The sequence below is a fragment of the Myotis brandtii genome, unplaced genomic scaffold, assembly GCF_000412655.1.
Source record: "Myotis brandtii unplaced genomic scaffold, ASM41265v1 scaffold45, whole genome shotgun sequence".
Lineage (NCBI taxonomy): Eukaryota > Metazoa > Chordata > Mammalia > Chiroptera > Vespertilionidae > Myotis > Myotis brandtii.
The window spans coordinates 5,958,056-5,973,367 of NW_005367209.1; the positions used below are offsets into that span (position 1 = coordinate 5,958,056).

At 45.1% G+C, this 15,312-nt stretch overlaps 1 long non-coding RNA gene across 1 annotated transcript in view; it reads right to left on the reverse strand.

Annotated features, from left to right (window-relative positions):
* Positions 1 to 839: 839 nt before the first annotated feature.
* LOC106727562 overlaps positions 840 to 15,312 on the reverse strand; it is a 28,985-nt gene continuing 14,512 nt past the window's right edge. Inside the window, exons 3-4 of the long non-coding RNA XR_001363795.1 lie at positions 6,824 to 6,873; positions 840 to 972 (exon numbers count right to left, since the gene is read on the reverse strand). This is a non-coding gene — a long non-coding RNA (uncharacterized LOC106727562). The remainder of the gene's footprint in view (positions 973 to 6,823; positions 6,874 to 15,312) is intronic.

Genomic DNA, 15,312 nt, shown 5'->3' on the forward strand with positions numbered 1-15,312 from the left:
ACTTTGGTTGCGGACACATCCCTAGTAGTGGGTGTGCAGGGGGCAGCTGATCGATGTTTCTCTCTCATTGATGTTTCTAACTCTCTATCCCTCTCCCTTCCTCTCTGTAAAAAATCAATAAAATATATATTTTTTAAAAATCCCTTCAAAAGTCACCACACTGGAGACCAGCGTAGTCAAACTCTGGAATAGAAAGCTAATTCTAAAATTGAGCACCAGAATGAAAATGCACATCTTTAAACCCTGCACTCACCCTCGAGCCGCTGGATCCCAGGAGGCACATGAGGTTCTGAAAGCAGAGCAACTGCTTCATTTTGACAGTGAATACTGCTGTGGAAGAAGAAGGAACTGATATCTCGGTCCTGGGCTTGATGTCCTCCTACAAGATGAGCCCAGAGCTCCTGGAACTTACACAGCCGCCCACAGGCTGAGAAGAAAGCACCCATTTAAGGAAATTTCTAAAGTTTCTGTTCAAAGTGTCAGAAGAGTAACTTTGGATTAATACTTCATCCCATTGATACCCTCACACCTGGCAGTCATTAGTTAAGAGCAGTCCCCAGGCTACAATTTCCAAGTTACTCCCTATACATAAAGTGGGTTTGTGCACAAAGGAGCCTGGGAAATGTAGCTCCCTACAACCCAGAGCAGATCAGGGAGAAGGGCATGAAATGGGTCTGTGGGCAAACCAATGAAAGGCATGCCTGGTGACTTAGGAGACTCAGTTTTAGAGTCATAAGGCTTAAGTTCTGGTTCCCAATGTCTATGTCATGTTTTAAAAAGATAACTCAGAGTTATCCAACGAGTTCTCAGAACTTTCTAAAATTAGAACCTGATTGCATATGAGTACGAGGTTCCAAGGTGGATGCCGCCCTCTGCAACAGGACAGCTGGCTCAGCCAGGTGGTGTGCTCCCGGGAACTTCCAGCCCTGGATTTTCAGTTCTCTGAAGTCCCCAAGGCCTGGCTTCTTGCCACTGAAAAGGAGATAAGGACAAGATGTTTCATATAAAGATACAGTTAGGGGACATGGCTGATTATGAAGAAAAACCAACACTGCCTCTATGTTGGCAGAAAAATGGGTCTTAGAAAAGCTTTTCTAAAACTTGTTAAAACCAAAGCAATGTCTGAGTTTCCTCTGAGTTTTTTTGAAACATTAATCTCCAAAGCATCCTGATGTCTCCACACTGACAGCATCCTGGAGGAAGAAGAGCTGGGGTGGGAGGTGGGGAACCAGAGGAGCCTGGGCAAACCCAGGACTGGTTGGAGTCCCTACAGCGATCGGGGATGAGAGGCCTTGCTCACCTGCCATGCTGCTGCTCCTGGGAGGCCATGTCTGCCAGGAATCACATCATGGGATTAGGTCCCACCTTTCAAAGGTTAGCTGTAGAGAGTGGCAGCAGGGCACAGGTGAGAGGCAGGGACTCCAGTATGTCCACAGGATCTCTGATCGTTCCTTCTGCAGGGTCCCCCAACTGATGCCTTCAAGCAAACTGAGACCCCTTTTGTCCACGTCTAACCCTTGCTCAACCCAAGGTTTTGGCCCACCTTCAGACCACATCCTCAGCCCTCAGAGGTCCCAAAGCTGCCAATCCTTTTGCTACACATCCTCACCCAAACCTGCTCATTGAGAGCTGGCCCAGACTCTAAGCAGGTCTTCCCTCCTCCCCCCATTAAAACACAGAGGCCCAGGGCATCATGAGCTGTAAACTCTGTACACTGAAATGCTTGGGAGTCACAATGTCTTTATATCTTCCTCTCTCCATCCTTGCCTGGAAATGCAAGACCAAAGCCAAGGAAATGATGTGTTAATTGCGAGAGTTCGAGCATGTGACAGACCAATAGGAGAGATAGTTTGGGGTGAGGAAGCCCTTCTGTAGTTATCAGTCACCAGAGCTGGTGGTTCTAGAACTGGAAGAGTGTAGGAAGTACAGCTCCCTTTTTAATCTTCCACAAGCTCTCCGGACACAGAGCAGATGCTCCCCTGGGACCCAGGCCCATCAAGCTGTGGATATTGAATCAGTGGACTTTGCAGTAGGGGAGGCAGAATGGGGACCAGATGTCGGACATCTGTGCCAACTGATTAACTAGTAATTAGTGTGAAAATTCCCTTTCCTCCATTCTTTGAGACTTTTTATTCATATTAAAGTCAAGTCAAGACCAATTGCAAGAATATTTCTTTATGATCCCAGAGCAGGCTCGTCCTTCTAAGTGAATAGCCAAAAAAAATCATTACATCCATGTTCTGCTTGCAAGCCAAAGGAATGTCTGGGTTCTCAATGCTTCTTCATTCAAGAAGAAAAAAGGCACAGATAAGCTATACCTTGAATCATAAGCTATGAATGTGAGAGGACACCTGAAGTCAGGACATGAGTCTGCCTCCCTGGACAAATTTGAAATGACTGATATTACTATCCAATCTATTACCCCAGAAGTACCAAGCTGGAGCACCTTCCTCAACCCAACCACCTCCAGCCGGATGGACTCTCCCTGTGTATCATTATCACCTTGGTGAGTTTCATCATCTTCTTCCCCTTCCTAATGAGTAACATCATTACCAATGACATCAGTCATCTCCCCCATTTGAACCAACATGGAAGTTCAGTTCAGTATTCCCTCCCCTCCTGTGGGCAACTTCTCTGGTCTATCTTTTTATTTTAATTATATATATAATTGACTTCAGAGAGGAAGGGAGAAGAAGAGAGAGATAGAAACATGAATGATGAGAGAAAATCATTGATCAGCTGCCTCCTGCATGCCCCACACTGGGGATCGAATTCGCAACCCGGGCATATGCTCTGACCAGGAATTGAACCATGACCTGGTTCATAGGTCTATGCTCAACCACTGAGCCTTGCCAGATGGGCCCTGCCTATCTTTTCAGGCACAACTGGTTGCTCCCTCCTCAGTGCCCCAGAATGACATACCCCTGCGGATTTATCTGTGGCTCTGTCTTCCCAATAGACTGTGAGCTTCTCAAGCACTGAACTGATTTTCAATCTTTGCCTCCCTAGCACCCAGCAAGTGCATAGAAGATAGCAGGTATTTCAACAACATGGAGCTTATTTCTGCCTTCAACTTCCACTTGCCCTGTCTACGCAGCTCTAAGTGAACACACTCCTTTCTCCCAACACCTCCACCTACCCCACTGCATCTGCGTTCCTCAGACAAATGACAATGCTTATGTCGTCTCTTCTGTACCTTCCCACCCCCAGCAAGTGGTCAATTCAACGTATGGTCTGTCTGGTTATTAGAAAAGAAAGAGCAGCTATAGGAGGTATTCGAGAATAAACACCAACAAGGCTTGATGGCAGACTGGATATAGATAATGGAGATGAGGGGAAAGCTAGGTGACCACAAGGCGGCTGCTGACACTGACAGGACAGTCAAAGGAGACCTGAGGACAAGATAGGGGAGGGGGGAGTCCAGTTGAGGACGAGTTGACCTTAGGAGGTCAGAGGTGTTCAGGGGCAGATTTCCAACACACAAGTGGAAATATAAGACATGAACCCAAGGGAAGTCGTTTTCCCAGGGCTGGGCATGTAGAATTTGGAGTCACCCACACTGAGATGAAAATTGAGAGCAATATTATCCATTTGAGTTTCAAAGACAAGGGAGTGGGCCAAGGAGAGCAACAGGTCCAAAACTGGACTTTGGAAGCACCATCGTATATTGGGGACAGGGCAGGGGTTGAGGACCCCAGGGATAAGCCCGCATAACTGTGCCATATGAGAGCCTGAAGCAAAAGGAAAAATCGGTAATACTGATCCTGTCTTTATTTTTAAATTTTATATTTTATTCATCATTTTTTAAATATTTCATTCGAATGTTACTTATCTTGAGAGGCAGGATAGCATATAACAGTCCGGATACGTCCTTCAAAGGAGACCTGAGGCAGCTGAGCCCTGTGGACAGAGCCTAAGCGCCCTGTCCCACTAGCCTGGATTCTAATCCTGTCTCCGGCTTCTCTTAGGCGCATGATCTCAGGCTAGAGATCATGACACCCCTAAACTTGGTGTCATCATCTGAAAAATAACTCCTTCCTGGCACAGTCATCCCAGTGCCTGCCCTACACAGGTGATTCCTAAAGATTTATCCCCACCTCAGAGCACTTCCGGTGGTGGGTGGTGAGGAGGCAACCGAAGAAGCTGGACAAAGAGGGGATGACGGTGGGAGTGAGGAGTCCCAGGAGGGGAGAGAGGAGGTGCGGCCAGGAAACCAGCCTCCATCTTCTCCACATAGGACAGATGGACAAAGCCAGACAGAATTGGGACATTCCATCCACTGTCCATATTTTACATATTGCATTACACTCTATTTTTTAATATCTGTGACTTCCTTCCGTTGTGGGGCAGAGGGGGTGGGTGGAGAATCAACACTTCCCCTCCCACAAAGCCAGGTGCTCAGAGAGGCTGGAGCCTGGCCGCTATCTGACCCAGTCCACTCTCCCACCCCTGTCCTCAGGAAGCAGCAGAAGCTGGATCATGGTCCCTTTGATCAGCGACCTTGTGGTGACAACCCACAGCCGGTCTAGCATGGCTCCCAGAGGACTGCGGTGAGGCCCGTTGGGGGAGGGGAGCTCTGCCATCATTTCCTTCCCAACTGGCTCTTTTCAGAAGCCCGGAGCTCCCCAGCAGTTTTTCCCTGGTGGAAAATGTCCATGTTTGGTGTCTGCCCAAAGGAGAATCTCTATGGAAAGTTTGAGAAAGATTCCCTCTGGCTGGGGATGTGAAAAAAGCCTGTGCCTTTCCCATTTGGAAAAAAAGGAAAGAACATACTTGAGACAGGGTTATTTTTGTCTCAAGATTCAGAAGGCGCTGACTTGAACAGTGCTCACTCGGCCTGCATTCCCATCGCTGGTGGAACCGGCCACACAGAGGTGAGGCCGACCCCAAAATGCTCATGTCTCTTCTCAAGAACTTGTCTTTTTTTCTTTTTGTAGATATAGCCTATATATAATAAAGTGGACAAATCGTAATAATCTTATGTATGCAGCTTGATGGATTTTTACGAAGGTATATAACCATATAACTACCACCCAGATCAAGATATAAAGCATGTCCAGTACACCAGAAGGCTCCCTCATGCCCTTCCCAGTCAATACTCAGCCCCAGAAGCTAACCAATTAGTTTTGCCTGTTCTTAAATTCCATATAAATGGAATTATACAGTGTGTATGCTTGACATCTTGTTTCATTCGCTCAACATAATATCTGTGAGATTCATTCAGGTAGCCACATGTTGTATTAGTTTGCTAGGACTGCCATAGCAAAATTCCGCAGGCTGGGTAGCTTAAATGACAGAAATTTGTTTTCTCACAGTTCCAGAGGCTGGAAGTCTAGCGAGATCAAGGGAGCAGCAGGGTTGGTTTCTTCTGAGGCCTCTCTCCTTAGATTGTTGATGGCTATCTTCTCCCTGTATCTTCACATGGTCTTCCCTCTGTGTGTGTCTGTGCCCTAATCTTCTCTTCTTATAAGAACACCAGTCATATTGGATTAGGGCCACCCACATGACCACATTTTAACTTAATTGCCTCTTTAAAGATCCCATCTCCAAGTACAGTCACATTAAGTACTGGGGGTTAGGACTTCAACAACATATGAACTTGGGGAGGGGGAGACGATTCAGCCCTTAACACATATAATACGGATTTGTTCTTTGTTTTGTTTTGTTTGGCTTTTTATTAAATTTATTTGGGGTAACATTAGTTAATAAAATTATGTAGGTTTCAAGTGCACAGTTCTATAACACATCATCTGCATATTGTATTGTGTGTTCACCACCCAAAGTCAGATCTCCTTTCGTTAACCCCCTTTACCCTTTACTGCCCCCCTAACCACCTCTTTGTCTCTGGTAATTGCCATACTGTTGTGTCTATGTTTGCTTTTTGTTTGTTTCTTTGTCTTGTTTGTTCATTTGCTGCTTTCAGTTTTATATCCCACATATGAGTGAAATCATATGGTTCTTGACTTTTTCCATCTGAGTTATTTTCACTTAGCATGATATTCTCAAGATCTATCCGCGTTGTCGCAAATGGCAGTATTTCCTCTTTTCTTATGGCTGAGAAGTATTCCATTGTATATATGTGCCACATCTTCTTTATTCAATAATCTATCAAAGGACACTTTGGGCCCTAGCCAGTTTGACTCAATGGATAGAGCACTGGCTTGCTGACTGAAGGATCCTGGGTTCGATTCTGGCCAAGGGCACATGCCCAGGTTTCGGGCTCAATCCCCAGTAGGGAGCATGCAGGAGGCAGCCGATCAATGATTCTCTCTCATCACTGATGTTTTTATCTCCCTCTCCCTTCCTCTCTGAAATAATACATTAAAAAATAAAGATTGCTGTTTAAAAAAATAAATAAAAGGACACTTTGGTTGTTTCCATTTCTTGGCTACCATGAATAATGCCACAATGAGGTTTGCTCTTCTTTTTTAAAAATTGCTGAATTATATTCCACTGTATTACTCTACCACAATTTATTTATCCATTCTCTTATCAATCAACACTTTAATTATTTCCAGTTTGGTACTAGTATAAAATTACTGCTATCAACATGTCTTTCAGTGAATATATGTGCTCATTTCCAGTGTGTATATACCCAGGAGTGAAATTGCTTTGTCACAAGATGTAAGTATGTATGGCTTTAGTAGATGCTGCCAAACAGATTCTCCACTCCTCAGTGTCCTTCCCCACCGCACCTACCCTCAGACCTGGACATTCCCACAGAGCATCATTCCCCTGGGTTACAACATTGTCTTTCCTGGTGCCTTCAAACCTCCCAAGACTGTCTAGATCTGAAGGGAACAGGAAGATAACCATGACTTACCCAGATCCTCAAATGCAAGTCTGGCTCCTCAGAACCAGCAGCACAAGGGCCTGTTTGGAAAAACATAAAGCAAATCCTTATCTTAATCCTTAGACTAAAATAAAATCCAGTTGAAGCAAATTTCTAAGTGTAAAAAGAAACCAAAGTATTAGAAGGAAAAACTTGATAAATGTATTTATAATCCTGGAGTGCAAAGTCCTTTCTAAACAAGATAAAAACCCAGAAGCCATAAAAGAAATGATTGATACATACAAGAATCTGAAAATTAAAATGGTTTGAGGGATGAAAAATACCTGCACAGCCAAAGAAACCATCAACAAAACGAAAAGGGAACCCACTGTTTGGGAGAACATATTTGCCAATGATACATTTGATAGGGGATTAATTTCCAAAATATATAAAGAAATTATACAACTCAACATCACAAAGACAAACAATCCAATTTAAAAATGGGCAAAGGACCTAAATATACACTTCTCCAAAGAGGACATACAGATGGCCAATGGACATATGAAAAATTGCTCAAGGTCACTAATTACCAGAGAGATGCAAATTAAAACCACAATGAGATATCACTTCACACCTGCCAGATGGCTACCATAAATAAATCAACAAACAACAAGTACTGGTGAGAATGTGTAGAAAAGGGAACCCCAGTACACTGCTGGTGGGAATGCATTGCTGGTGGTGCAGTCTCTGTGGAAAACAATATGGAGTTTCCTCAAAAAATTAAAAATGGAACTGCCTTTGACCCAGTGATCCCACTTTTAGGAATATAACCTAAGAATCCCAAAACACCCATCAGGAAGAATATATGCACTCCCGTGTTCATAGCAGCGCTATTTACAATCGCCAAGATATGGAAACAGCTACCAAGTGCCCATCCGTAGATGGGTGAATAAAAACAGCTGTGGTATGTTTACACCACGAAATACTATGCTGCTGTAAAAAAAGAAGGATCTCTTACCCTTTGAGACAGCCTGGAGGGACCTGAAGATTATTATGCTAAGCGAAATAAACCAGAGAAAGATAAATACCATATGATGTCACTTATGTGTGGAATCTAGTAAACAAAATGAACTGATAAACAAAATAGAACCAGAGACATGGATACATGGAACAGACTGGCAGCTGTCAGAGGGGAGGGTGGTTGGGGGGACTGGATGAAAGAAGGTGAAGAGATTAGCCAAAGAACATATGTGTATAATGTACAGACACAGATAACAGTGATGGCCAAAGAGAAGGTAGGTGGGGCGGGAGCTGGGTGAAGGTGGGCAAAGGAAGGGTAAAGGGGGCATCTGTAATAGTGTCAACAATAAAAAATAAAAATGTAAAAAAAGATAAACAGCAAACGGGGGTAAAATTTGAAACACATTTGTCAGAGGGCTGATTTCCAAATTCATGGAAAGAACGTTGTACAAATCAGATAGGGCCTAAGTACCCCATAGGAAAAAGGAGGGAAGTATAAAAACAGGAGGTTACAAAAGAAGAAATGCAGATGTCCAATATACATAAGAAAAAATACTTGACGTTAATCATAAGTAAGTAAATGCAAATTAAAATAAAATCTTTTTAAAAATGATTGTACGTCAAGAATGCAAGCATTTCTCAGGAGCCATTTGATGAGAGTTTGGGGGGAAAGGCATGCATGGGCACTGGTAGTGGCTGTGCGTATTGGTGGAGCCCTTCTGGAGGACAACTTGGCAGCACCACCAGATTTTACAACTTATATAGCATTTGATCCAGCAGTTCCACTGTTAGCAAATTAACCTTCATATCAGATAAACTGACAAAAGTGTCCAATACATATGTTTAAGATATTGGTTACAGCGCTGCTTTGTAGAAGCAAAAAACTGGAAGCAAGATGAATTTCAACCAATAAGGAAATGAGCAATAAATCGTAATGTGTCTGTTGTAATGGAATACTCCATGCCTCTAACAAGAAAAGAATTAGGCATGCCTGTATGTGATGATAAAAATAAGTCTCCAAGACATATTAAGAAGAATGCAACTCCCTGAATAATAAGTGAGCCTTTGTATAAATTAAAAACTTGAGAGTATAACAGGAATGTTGTAAGCTACAAATACTCAGAAAACAGTAGCAGTGGCTTAAACAATAAAGATCTTTAATTAATATCTCAGAAACCTGAAAACTGGGAGTCCAGGGTTAGTAACAAAGTCACCAAGAACCTGTCTTTCTGCTCCTCCATCCCCAAGCTGTTTGATCTCTTATTATCACTTTCTGCTACCAGGAGGCTACCTCTGCTTTAGGCACCATATCCACATTAAAGGCAAGAAGAAGGTAGAAGACTTAATGCCAGAGTATGCTCTTCTCACAACTATCTCTTATAATCATTGGCCAGAACTATATCACGTGACCCCCTCCACCGTCCAGTTGCAAGGGTTTCTGGGAAAGTGAGTATCTAGGGGGGGAAAATGGAACATATTACCATGACTGGCTTAGCCAAGCATGATTTGTCTTCAGAGGCTGGGCACATTGCCACTCTATACAAACTCCTCAACCGGGATTATCTGGGTGATAATCCACATTTTATTAGAATAACAACCAGTTATTTTAAGCCTAATTATAAATATTTTAAATGAATAGGTGAATAAGCCATCAAACAACTGGACGTATGGCCATCTGATTGGTTTTATCGAGAGCCAAGGATAGATGATAACCCATATGTTAGTGACTCCAGGTGGGGCAATTTAGAGGCTCTCCCATGAGAGAAGATCAAGCAGCAATTCTCAGAAGAGCACAGGGTCTTCTTTAAGCTCTCAAACCACTCCCACAGGGCTACTGATGGAACCCAAACTTAAGAATAGCCTGATCTTTTCTGAGGACATAAGTTGGACTCGTGTCTCCTCCAGGAGGCTGGGGACTCCTCCCAGGGCCCAGGTAAGTTGCTTGCTTTATTTAAGGTGTTGATTCATTTGAGTTCCACTTAGTCCAAGCTACTAACTAGCGCCCCTGCTGGAGAAAGGAGTGATCTCACAAAAGGCCTGAATCAGAGTAGAACCTGGGTTCTTGCAAAACTCACACTTTCTAGCAAGTCTCTTACCCCTCAGTTTCCACATCTGTTAAACGGGGCAAGTAGATCCATAATGTCAAAGGCCCCTCCCATGGCAGAAGGCAGCAGTTCTAAACAAATTTTCTCCCCCTACCAGGGCCTCTGTGAAATTCACTCTCAGAGATTCCACAGGCCTAATACACCAGGATTCAAACCCCAGCTTTCCCCTTACAAGCTCGATGACCTTGAGCAAATTATTTAACCCCTCTGAATTCACTTACTCATCTAATTAGCAGAAAATGTCATACTTCTCGGGTCAGGAGGCTCACCTGGTTTCCACTCCAGCTCACCCTACACTTCTGGAGTCCCAAGTGGCCTCCATGTTACCAAGCCCAGCGGGCATTCCTTTGTCCTTATCTTACCTCTTTGTAGCATCTGACACTGTCCCTTACATCTTCTCCTCCTGCTCCCCTTTCTCCTCCTCCTCCTCCTCCTCCTCATCCTCCTTCTCCTCCTTCTCTTTCCCTTCTTTGACCCCAACTTCCCTGGTTTTCTCCTCCATCCCAAATCACTGTTTCTCATTCCTCCTTGTGGCCTTTTCTTTTTCTATCACCCTTTAAATGCTAGTGTTTTTAAGCACATAAAAAGATGTTCAACTCCACTCACAATAAAAGGAATGCAAATTAAAACACTGAGATCATTTTTCACCCATCAAATTAACAAAACATGAAGAGTTTGGCAATAGTCTATGGGCAATGGGGTAGGGAAGTAGGCACTCTTGTGCACTGTAAAAGTGTAACTGGTAAAACCCCTTTGGTGGGCAGTTTTCACAATCAAAATGTTAAATGTATAAGAGGATTTAATTTAGAAATTCCATTTATAAGAATTTGTACTAGAGATAAAACTACTAGACATATAGCCAGTGCTCATTCCCTCCTTCTTTACAATAGAACCTGAGCAATGAGCCAAACTAAAAGACATTTCTCAGCCTCCCTTGAGCTAGGGATGGCTGTTTGACACAGGTTTGGCTAATAGGATGTAAGGAAAAAAATTGGAAGACTTACAGAAAATCCCCTTAAAAGAATAACAGACTCAGCCTGGCCGCGGTGCTCAGTGGTTGAGCATCGATCAATGAACCAGGACATGAAGGTTGGATACCTGGTCAGGGCACATGCCCAGGTTGCAGGCTTGATCCCCAGTAGGGGGCATGCAGGAGGCAGCCAATCAATGATTCTCATCATTGATGTTTCTATCTCTCTCTCCCTCTCCCTTCCTCTCTGAAATCAATAAAAATATGTTTTTCAAAAGAATAACAGACTCAGCTGATGATACATCCTTCTCCCCAGTGTTGTCTTGCCTCCTGCCTCCTGCCTCCTGCCTCCTGCCTCCTGCCTCCTGTCTCCAGCCTGGAATGTGGATGTGGTGGCTGGATTTGGAGCAGCCTTCTTGTAACCATAAGAAAAAGGAGACTTTGCCATGATATCATTGAGCCACTAAATTAATGCCAGCATTTGCCTACCCCAGATATTTCAGGACATGAGAAGAAATAAATCTCTATATTGTTTGCATCTCTGTTGTTTGAGCTTTCTCTTATATATAGCCAAAATTAATCCCTACATGATGTTTCTAGATACAAAGATATTTTTGTAGTATTGTTTATATAGCAAAAGCCTGGAAACTTACTGAATACCCACTTGTAAGGAACTGGTTAATTAAATTATGGGACATGCATATGATGGAATACTATGAAACTATAAAAGAATGAAAGAGATTTTTTTCAGTACTAAAAGGAATGGTCACCAAAATATTTAGTTACATTTTAAAAGAAAGATGTAAAAAGATAAATGTGTTAACATTTATATAAAATTGCTTTCTTTATAGGCTTAGACATTTCCAGAATACATAAGAAACTGGTATGCCTCTGAGGATAGGGCCTCGGTAGCTAGGGATGAGGTGTGAGGGAGGACCCGCCATTCACCATACATCCTCTTGTACTGTTTGAACGTCCACCGTGTGCATATTTATCTTCTCAAAAATTCAATTCGTTTCGTACTGCTTTATCAGAAAGAGAAAGGGAGGGAGGAAGAGAAGTGGAAAGCCAATGATTTCTATACATTCTTTGCCCTTTGTCCTTTTCACTGAATGACCCCATCCCATGGCCTCAACTGCCATATATATGTTAATGGGCCCAAACGTGAATATCCAGTCATGAGCCCTGAACTAATGAATGCCACACTAATCTATCTGACCATCCTCTGGACATCACCACATCGGGGGTCCCACAGGCACCCAGATTCAGTGTATCCACACCTGCAATCCTGCTCCTCCCCCTGAGGCCTCAGCAATGTGCCCCAGCCTTCAGCCAGAGATGCCCACTCAGTGGCCCTGTCATCTGAAAGGAGGAATTGCTCTGAGTCATGTTTTCTACCCCCTGTCTCAAACCTCACCCTCTCCCATCTGGTTTCCTTGATCTCCCTAAAGGTCCTGCACTAGTCAAAACCATCCAAGAGCATAGCCAGATGCTGAAGTCCCTATTAGGGGGGGACCTTCCTTGCCCCTCTATAACATGCACCACTCTCATCACTTTTTGTTCACTGTCTTCCCTCCTAGACTAGAATTCCTATGGGAAGAGGGACCACTTCTATGTCTTTCTTTGCTAAATTCCTTGTATTAATAGCAGGGTCTGAAAGCAGGGGTCACACACCAATTGCACAAGCTATCATCTCACCCTCCACACCCAATCATGCCCCATCCATTCAACTCCCCCACTAGTCCCAACACTATTCACCTCTCTCCACCTCTGAAGCCACTGTCCTAACCCAGGCCTTGTCACCTCTCCCCCAAATCATAGCCACAGTCCTCAACAGGACTTCCTAAGTCCAACTTGGACCCCCTGACACTGATGTCAGAATGGAATATGTAAAACGGTAATCTTGTCATGCCATCCACCAAATAAATAAGGAAATACTATAAAGTCTCGTTGTTGTGTTCAGACCTATTACAGCCCCTGGGCCTCCAAAAGGCCCTCCCCCCTCGGAGCCTGTCTCAAAGCCTTGGCCTCAGCCACATGGAACCATTGATGTTTCCTCGAAAATGTCAATGCTTCAGATCTCTGTGTCTGCACTCACATTCCTTCTGTGCATGGAACACTGCCACCATTTCCCAGGACCATCCTTTAATGTCCCTTTTAGTTACATCATGAAAACTTAACTCAAGGTTACCTCCTCCAGAAAGCCATCCATGACATCCAGCCTGACAGAGGGTCAGTGTTTCTGCCTTGGGCCTGGGAGCTCCTATGGGGAGGGGTCATGTCTCATTTGACTTATATCCCTGGTGTCTAGAAAAGTGCCTAATACACCGAAGGCTCTCAGTAAGTGTTTGTTGAATGGTCAAATGAACGAATGAGTTCTTGCTGGGATCAAATGAGGTTCATGTGAATTACCTGATACTATGCCAGGTATATGGTATCTACCCAACAAATTACCCAACAAGTTAACTTTCATTCCTTCCTTCCACTCTCCTGTGACTCAATTTCCCCCAGTCTTCCCAGCCCTTGGGTACAAGTGGGTCCTCTTGACAGGAAAAATGCATTTGCTGCTGGTGCTTGGCCCCGCCTGCTTCTGAAGGACACCCCCACCCACCTTGCTTACTCAGTGATCCCTCAGCTACCTTCACCACATCACATCTTCCCTGTGTTTCCTCTTTTGCCCCAGCCCCACCTCCAGGACCCATGGAGTCAGTGTCACAGGACAGCACAGGTGACCCTGCCTAGAGTGCTGTTTCAATTCTCCTTAGCTTATGCTCATAGTCCCTCACTCCACCAGGCTCAGCCAGGGAGGGATACCCTAGACCACGCTGCCCTCTCCATCCTGTCTTCTCTGCTCCCCTGAGCAGGCCCCTTCCTCTCACACCCAATGTGGGCTCCCTTACAGTCCCTGCCCCTCCCCAGCAGGTGCAGCCCATGGGCTCCAGGCACCCCTTTTAGCCTCTTCCTCTCCCAAGCTCTGGGGCTCACCCAGACCTCTCTGTGTCCATTTCTGCCCCTCAGACCTGGCCTCAGCTTCTGGGGCCCTGCCTGCACAGCTGGGAGCTGAGGCCAGAATGCACCGAGTTGATTCTCATCGCTGCTTCCCTCCAAATCTGAACTTGTGACCAAGGGGAAAAAAAAGAAAAAGAAAAACAGGAGAAAGAGAGAGAGAGAGAAGGAGAGAGACGAAAACCATAGGAACAGGACGTCCTTTTCTGTTGCCTCTCCAATTCTGTCCAAAAGAGGCTTTAATTGGTCAAACTATGTGTTTTTCACTGAAAGAAAATGCCATAAATGAAATATGATTCACATTTGGCACAGCAGGCAGGGAAGAGGGACCTTGCCTTTGTAAGGTTCTTCAAAAGAAAATTGGGGTGGTGTAGGGAGGGCCCACAACCCCCATGATCCACAGGGGGACAATGACACATCCCTAGGGTTTCCCTAGAGTCTGTGCCCTGCGTCAGGCCACAGTGGCCAGTCCCATCTGCCCTCACTTCCTGGCTGGGCACCCCGTGCTGACCTCACACCGGCTGCCTGTACCCGGGGGATCTTGGGGGCCATAAGCAGAGGAGGCCAGGAAGAAATTCCATCCCCCGTGCAGAGGAGGCACCAAGAGGCCAGTGTAGGCTGCAGAGGCAGGATCAGCAAGCTCTGCTCTGCCCACACTCGCTCCCCTCTCCCATCTCACCACTCGACAGCGTGCCATTTAGATCACTGTGTGAAGTCCCTCCAAACAGAGGAGAGGCTCCCTGGCTACTGGGAGACAAGAGTTGGAAACAAGAGATGTCAAAAGTAGTCAGTTTAGTCAGGACATGTCACCTCCTCAGAAACAATCCCTCCGGTAGTCAGGAGCTCTCAGATAAACTCACTACCTCACCCAAACCTACCCCTCTGAGGCCTGGAGTGTCACCATGAGAGCTCCATTTCGCTCCCTTGAGATCTGAAAACCCTGAGGGAAGGGGCATATCCGTTCTCTAGAAGCTTTTGATGCGAAGAGTAGAGAATGAAGGAGGACACAGGAAATCCGCTGTATGTGTGTGATGACAGAGGCAGGAGGAGGGGGAGAAGGAGGGCAAGTGATGAGTGGAGAAAAGGTGAAGAGGGGAAAGCTCCAGAGAAGTGGAAAGGAGAAGCAGGGACCACAGCCCAGTCAACCCAGCTTCCCAGTAGGTCACAGAAGCCTGGAATCAGGGTGGACCAGAACAGTCAAGAAAGCCATCCTGGATGACACAGGACTTGAAGGGTCCTCCAAGGGAAGACCAATGGAGAGCAAACATCTCAGGTTGACAGCCTGGGCCAAGGCAAAAGGGAGCACCGTCCCAAGAAGACTCAAGTAAAAACTAATGCATTTCACCTGAGGAGAGAGAGGCCAGGGAGGTGTTCTCTGGCAAGCCCTTTGTTACATCCAGGAGCAAAAAGAGCTGGATCCCAGGGGGAAGGGAGGGGAG